The sequence below is a fragment of the Priapulus caudatus genome, unplaced genomic scaffold (genome assembly GCF_000485595.1).
Source record: "Priapulus caudatus unplaced genomic scaffold, Priapulus_caudatus-5.0.1 Scaffold351, whole genome shotgun sequence".
NCBI classification, from domain to species: domain Eukaryota; kingdom Metazoa; phylum Priapulida; class Priapulimorpha; order Priapulimorphida; family Priapulidae; genus Priapulus; species Priapulus caudatus.
This window is the reverse complement of record NW_014577412.1, coordinates 60,151-68,226: the sequence shown is the minus strand read 5'-3', so window position 1 is coordinate 68,226 and position 8,076 is coordinate 60,151. Positions and strand designations below refer to the sequence as shown.

Sequence of the window (8,076 nt, the reverse complement as noted above, 5' to 3'; positions counted from 1 at the left end):
TTAGCAATTTTCGACAGCTGATCCTCCTGTATAATGTTAAGTGGGCTTACTACAATAACAGTGGAGATTATTTTCTGAAATTTGCAGTTCAACAAACAAGGCAGCAATAAATAAATCAAGCTTTTCCCGTAGCCAACGGGAAGGTTGACGATCAAATCCACAGGCACTTGAAGCGTATCAACTGTAAACACACGGCGCCGCCATTGCGCGTACACTAACACATAATAATAGAGCAGGTGAGAAAGCGCGATCCCAAAAATTCGCTCGACGCTCGCTTGATTACACACGATTACAACAGAAATACTCAACCTTACGACTCCATCTTTGCTCCTAATTGAAGTACAGTGCTTACTTGTTGTATAAATATTACGTCTCACTTCAAAACCGAGCTGTGTCCCGCGAAATCACACAAAGACTGTCGAAATTCTCGCGTTCGCTAGCACTGCGCGCGTGATTGTAACAAGTTTAAGTACATGGCGGATGGCAGCGCACCGCCATCCGCCATGTACTTAAATTTTTTTCTTCAAAAAAGGGCAAAATTTTAAAAAAGAGAAAATTTTGTCTAAAGGGCACATGAGACTCGTTTTTGTCAAAAATTTTAAAAAAGAGGGCATCTTGACGGAGAAAATGTTTCTAAAAGGGAACATGAAAACCCGATCCCCGTCACAATTAAATCTTGAAAATGGGGCACCTTGTATAATTTTGAAAGGGCACCAAATTTAGGGTTGTGAAAAGACATTGATAAATATATATATTTTGCAGCATACAGCCAGGCACCAGTCATTCCCAAGTTCCTGATCCCGTTGTTGAAAATTCTGTTGCTGATACGACGTTACTCGAAACTGGTGATGATACCGTAGGTGTAAATTCTGTTGCTGATACTTCGCTCATCGATACTGCTGATGATCCTGTTGCTGAAACTTCAATTCTTGAAACTGCTGATCCAATAAACACTGCTGATGAAACCATCTATGAAGTTGTCGTTGAAAATGATACTGCTGATGCTATTGATCATTTTGATAATTATTTAAACTTATTTTGAATAATATTCTCTGATTGATGTAGCAGGATGTTGGAATTTAATCAAATATGGATGTGTTTTGATAGTCACAGTGATCTTGCTGATAATATATACTTGACGTCACATTCTGATTGCCGCCCATAAAGTATTAAATTACGCCTTCATGCAGTTCTACCACTCAATATGTACATATTGCTTAAAACGCATACAATAGGCATTAAATTATGCATTATTTAGAGTACTTCATACTTTAGGGATGCCCCCTAGCTTGATTAGCCTAATTGATAGTAATAGATATCTGATTGAGGTAGCTAGAAGTACAATTGTATTAGAGATTAATGTCGTCAATCTTTATCAGGTACACTAACAATTGACTTAAAAATTTATTTGAATTTCAACTAAGTGTTATGACTTATTTAATTTTTTTCAGAACCTATACCACAAATAGAGAAGTTAGATAACGGAAATTATGACGTTGGAAGCATTTTAAAAGATATTGATGTCTTCAAGCTGGACATTGTTGAGAAGTGTAAATATATTGAAGAACACTGGTTCCCGCCAGCAGAGTACCAAGATTTTACCTACCAGATTGTGAAGCGTGATGCGTCAACAGAGAAAAAGTTATACTTCTGTCGTAAATGGCTAGATGACTATTCATGGCTGGTTTACAGTCCAATCGTTGCTGGTGGTCTATGTAAGTACTGCGTTATATTTAGAAACTGTAACTTGAGACCGGTGCCTTAGTCAGCAAGGCGTTTACAAATTACAAAAAAGCTAGAGGTAAAGCAACAAAAGATAAAAAGGCGTACGGTATATTAGATGGTCACGATAATTCTCGGTTTCACAAAGATGCAATGGCTGCTGGTCAAGATGCATTGCGAAGCATTAACTGTCCCCGTCAACAGCTTGATTACATCATGAGTCAACAACAACAGGAGCTGTTTGAAAATAATCTTCATGTTTTGAAATGCATTGTGGAAGCAGTTTTGTTTTGCGGAAAACAGTCAATTGCTCTTCGTGGTCATCGGGATGACCAAACTAGTAATTCATCAAATAAGGGCAACTTTCTAGCTGTTTTGGATCTCCTTGCTCTGCATGATCCTGTGTTACGTAATCATATTGAAAATGGACATAAAAATTCTAAGTACACAAGTAAGAATATCCAAAACGATATAAATAACATAATTGGCCAGTATCTGCGCGATAAGCTAACATGTGATATTAAAGCCGGCAAACCATCACCATTCTTCTCGATTATGGCGGATGAAGTGACTGATGGATTCGCGAACCAGGAAGTCCTGTCACTGTGTTTACGTTATTTGAATACTGATGATTCCGGTAACCCAAAGATTGTCGAGTCCTTCTTTGACTTCTGTTATCTGGAGCGTACAACAGTAGAGCAAATCGCAAAGGCTATTCTTGACTCTTTGAAGGCTAATGGGTTAGATGAAGCAAACATCCGAGGTCAGTCATATGATGGAGCATCAGCTATGTCATCAGAAACGCAAGGTGTTCAGGGACGCATCAAAAGAGTCTCTCCAAAGGCTCTTTTTGTACACTGCAATAGTCACCGTCTGAACTTAGCCATTGCTGCTGCGTGTAAACTGCCTAGCATCAGGAACATGATTGACTCCGTGAACGAAACCTACTTGTTCTTTAAAAATTCACCCAAGCGACATGAATTTTTCGAGCGAGTGCTGAACAAATTAGAGAGTAATAATAAAAGAAAAAAAACTGCTTGGTCTATGCAAAACCATATGGGTCGAGAGGCATACTTGTTATGAAACATTCATTGACATGTATTCCGAGACAGTGACATGTCTAGATGCAATGGTCACGCCAGCACTCTATGAAAATATTTACAGTGGTGAGAATTGGTCGTGGGATTCGGATACTAAATTGAAAGCACAAGGTCTTCTCACAACATTGAAATCGTTTCAGTTTATTGTTTGTTTGTTCTGTGTTAAAAACTCTCTGGATCCAGTTAAACCTATAGCATCGTTACTGCAGTTAAGTGATCTTGACTGTTATGAAGCCTCAAACCTATTAGATAGTGTAATGAGCGAGTTACGTCATTATCAGAATGAAGTATGTCCTTCAGATATACAGTCTTGTCTCTGAGTTTCACACTGGTTTTTCTTGTTGCCAGACATGAACATCTTGTTGTTGTGTTTCTTCACTGGTACCCAGAGGCTGAAGTCCACATCGATTCGCTCTGACACGTACTCTTCATACAAATTTTTCCCAGTGACATCAATGTTCAGGATCTGTGGCACATACTCGTCTGGGATGTGGGCATGGGTGATGAGCTGGTCACCTTCAGTGGCAAATGGATTGCCATGACTCAGGATTGCAGCCTTAATCTTGTTGATTGCGTCATGCTCCCTCTTGACTGCACTTGGTCTAAGGTCATGGTGCTCTGTGACCTTGCCAGCTTCCACATCAAACTGACTCTTGAACTCGCTCGACAGGCATGACAGTTCTGGTGCAGCCATGAAGAACCTCTGTCTAGCGTTGGCGTTGCTGGAGATGACAATCAGTCCAGAGTGAACCTTCATCAGCTTGTTCAGATGTTCGCATGCGTGGTCTGCACCAATGGATACAAATGGGATCTCGTTCTCCGTGACGGATGTGTTTCCAGCTTCCAGTTCCCTCGAGGTATTGGGGTGGTCTGTTCTCGATCATATCTGCGATGTACCGAAGCCAGGGTTTCTTGTACTTGATCCGGTCCATAGCAAAGAACATCTTGCTCAGTGCTTCTCCAGCTTCGAGATGGAGCACCAGGTCAGCGTTTCGGGATGCCGCCACGAAGAACAGGATTGTCTCCACTCGGTGTAGGTAGTTCATCATTGACTTGAACATGGCATTCTTGGATCTCTGGGCCTCCCAGTCCTGGAATGTCTTCAGCACTTCAGCATTGGTCAAGGCTTGAAGGAGGGTGATGTTGGCATGTTTCACGGATTCAGTCTTTGTGCATGTGTTCCCCTCATAGCAGGCAGCTTCTACTACCTCCGTTGCTTCCAAGCAGATGTCTTTCAGTTGTGGGTTGTCCGTGAAGAACTCCTCCAGTGCCATCTCATAGAGTGTTATATATGAATAGATGTGGGCACGGAGAGCACGCTTGTAGTGTGTGCATTTCAGGATTTGTCTTGTTGTGGCAGAACCTTAGACATCAGCTTCCATCCAGGCATCATCTATGCCGGAGTTTTCCATGGAGGCTCCGAGAGCTCGCAGAGCAGCCATGACGACGTGTAGTTCGCCCAGTCTGAGGACAACTGTGTGCTTCAAGTCAGGCCTGGCATCTGGCAGTTGCACCACCTTCTCGTAGAGAGCCATGTCAAATGAAATGACCGTCGGATGATCATCACCAACTGCCAATTACCTCCGCTGACTTGCTTGCATGATCACAGTCAGTAGGGTCGGCCACTCGTGTGCCACCTCTGGCAGCAGTGGTAATTGCATTCGAATGCTACCATGCCCTGTTGTGACTATGGCAACAATCCTGCGTCAGACGGTTCCCGCATATCAAGTCATGCACGATGTCCCGGCCACGGCCGGGACCCGCAGTGAAAGGGTTACCAAAATAGGCAAAAATAGACATTTCCAGAAAAAAAATAGTGAAAAAATAGGCAGCCATTTTAAAAATTCAAGATGGCCGCTTTGTGGTTATGTTTAGCTTATTTGTGACCCGCTCCATCATAATACTGACTAAGTCGCAAGACATTGTTTTGAGTAATGAGCACGCAAACATGTCAATGCTGAAAATGGCTTACCTGGACAAAAATGAGATTTTGACAAAAACAAGTTTCTTAAGTGCATATTTAATCCGGATATATAGGTTCAGATATCTCTAGATTATTTGACCCACAATAAAATTAGTATTTTAGCAAGGACATGTTTGAAAAAATAACAAGAAAAACCTAAATTTTGGCTGAAAAAATCGCCAATTTCAAAGTACTACTGGGGATTCCCTGGTAATGTCCCCATAGCTTATTTGGTATCAAAATAAAGAGTAGACTGGTACCCGCTCCCACCTCTCGGCTTAGTTACTTGATGGGTACTAACCATCGAGTAATCGAGGTGGGAGCAAGTACTAGTCTAAATAAAGAGCTGCTTGCGCACTGCATTATGGGAATATGGCTGCCGCCATGTTCACAAAAACTTTGTGATATTTTCTGTTGTTTTTGTCATAAATATCAGAAAATATCGTATTTTTAGACTCAAATACTTCAGTGAATGACAAGGAAAATGTTGTGGTAACACTTGAAAATGGAATTGGGTGCAATTAAGAGTGGTGAAGCGGCTGCAAGGCTGCTGAATGAGATCAGCAATGCTAACACTGCTAGTTCAGCGCATTGAAATGCACTACAGGAACGGTTGACTGACTATTTCGCTGATCCTGCAGCAGAGGATGATTTTGTTGACACTGAGACCGACCCTGATAGTGAAACCGAAGTTAGCAATGTGCTATATTCTCATGCACTCTCTAGATAATGGCCAAGACCCTAGTGATGTGGCTGGGGATGACTTTCAGGGTCCAGCTGTTTCCTCTGTGTTGAATGTTGTGTGTAAGGACAATGTTAATGCAGCTGACGTACAGGATGACGATACAGGTGAAGCCCCAGGTATTGTGGAAGTGAATCAAGCCGCAGCAGTGATGAAGTTGGTAAAGGACTTTGTTCTAGATAAAGACAAGGACGCGAACGCTGCGTCAAGCAATTGGAGCCAGAACCTGTGTATAATTTGCGGCTCAGCATGTCGGAAATGACGGACTTTGAGAAAGATCTCATACTCATCGGGAAAGTCAGCTCTACCATGAATCAGTCCAGTTTGACAGAATGTTCGAAATGAGCTTCCCAGAACCAAAGAAAAAGGCAACAAACGAATTACTTTGTTGAAGGAAAACGAGTCTGTCGCAAAGCTTTTAAATTCATTCATGGGTAAGTCCATCAGTTGATCAGATTAAAACCTAACTGTTATTTCACAAGTAAAAACTCATGTACTTTTCTTTCGAATTTTGATTGAAATACTAAAATCACTTTTAAAACAGTGGGAGCCCTAGTATAGGCTTTAGCTGGCTTTTCCTTTTAAAAGTAACAGCAGTAATAAAAGGACACCCACCCAATATCTGAAAGCTTTAATTGTTATGATTGTAGCGTACAGTGAAGTCTGAGACAAGAATAGAATGTACTTTTATCTATCATTGATGTAGATGACTGTTTTTTCTGATAATTAATTACAGTGTAAGTGGGCTAATACTATTATTGTTGTCATTATAATTATTTGCAAGATTTCTGAGGAAAAGCTCGATGTCTGCATCTTGTGGTACAAGGAAAGCGGCCTTGTTCCACGCCAGAAGAAGTCTGCAGGCAGAGGAAAGAATCCAAGGTTTCTGTCACATGGTGACCATCAGAGGGTTGTCTCATTCATAGAGAACTTTGCTGAGGACCATGCCATAGTGCTTCCTGGCCGTATCCCTGGCTTCAAAGATTTCCGTATGAAACTGCTGCCATCAAGTGAGACCAGGTCTTCTATATGTCGGCTCTATCGCACTGCAATGCAGTTATCTGGTAAGGCACAACATAAGAATCTTATACAATGATCTACTGTAACCTGGAAATGTTGTTGGTACTCCGGTTTTAATTTTGGGGCCGGACCTGATCTGTAAATTGGTCAAAAATTACAAGATATTATTTTAACGGAAATAAAACAGCTGCAAAATATTTCCGGGTTACAGTACATTGTAATGTATCACATAAACTTTGCCTGGACTTGTGTCTTGACGTGATTGCACGCCGGCAACACGATATCATAAAACAACGCAAATTAGGTAAACAAACCAAGTTTAACAAATATATACACTAAATTTAAGATTGCAAGAAAGCTCCCTAATCCAGCACAACGAAGATCTGCACGCACGCACGCACGCACGCACGCACACACACGCCCCCCCCCACTCACACACAGGCACGCACACACACGCGCACACGCACGCACATGAAGTGAAATGAAATAATAATTGCACTCTGGTAAATGTATTCATCTTCAAATCTTTCAGGTGAGCGAGCAGTGAAGAACAGCACCTTCCGTAAACTGTGAAACACCCTTCTACCGTTCATAGTCCAGGCGAAACCAATGCCGGATCTGTGTTGGACTTGCCAACAGAACAACTATGCGGTATACAGGAGTGCGAATCTTCCAGAAGCTGTTAAATCAAGAAAACTAATTAAACAGGAAGAGCACCTGCGTGTTGTCAATATGGAACGTCAGTCATATCGTGACATGGTTGCAGCTGCAAAAACGGCAGTCGGTGAAATGGATGGACCAGTCCGACTAGGACCAAATCGACCATGGTCAAGGGACATCCATATGCACTATTCCTTCCACTTCGCGCAACAGGTGCACCTTTCATCGGATCCCTTACAACCTGGCCCAGTGTATTTTCTTACTCCGCGAAAATGTGGCCTCTTCGGTGTGTGTTGTGAAGGCCTCCCAGTGCAGATAAACTACCTCATTGATGAAGCAGCGTCATCTTCGAAAGGGTCATCTGCAGTTATCAGTTATGTCCATCACTTTTTCAAGTGATATGGTCTTGGTGAAACAATGTGTGACCTAAATTGTGATAACTGCAGCGGGCAAAACAAAAACAAATTCATGCTCTGGTACCTGGCATGGCGGGTCATGCATGGACTTCATGACGAAATTGAACCTCTTGATGACCGGCCACACAAAATTCGCCCCGGATTGGTGTTTCGGTTTGATGGAGCAACGTTTCCGAAAAACGCGTGTCTGTTCACTTTCTGAGCTGCAGGATGTTGTAAGGAACAGCACAGTCTCTGAGGTAAACGTCTCGCAGTTGGCCATGTCTGAACAGGGAGAGTCTATCGTCGACCACCACGACTGGCAGGAGATGCTGCACCCCTTCATGAAGCCAATTATTGGGATTGAAAGCTACCATCACTTCAGGTACGTGGATTGTGAAGGCCCTTAAAAAGTAACTTGGATTCTCATGAGTGCTTGGTTTGACTGGTCCATTTAACATGCAGGGTCAAGCT

General features: G+C 42.2%; 1 long non-coding RNA gene across 1 annotated transcript; it reads left to right on the top strand.

The window, feature by feature from the left end:
• The first annotated feature begins 5,267 nt into the window (after positions 1-5,267).
• LOC106809404 lies at positions 5,268-7,371 on the top strand. The gene is made up of 3 exons (XR_001393870.1): positions 5,268-5,961; positions 6,312-6,591; positions 7,080-7,371. It is a non-coding gene; the product is annotated as an uncharacterized LOC106809404 (long non-coding RNA).
• The last annotated feature ends 705 nt before the right edge of the window (positions 7,372-8,076 follow it).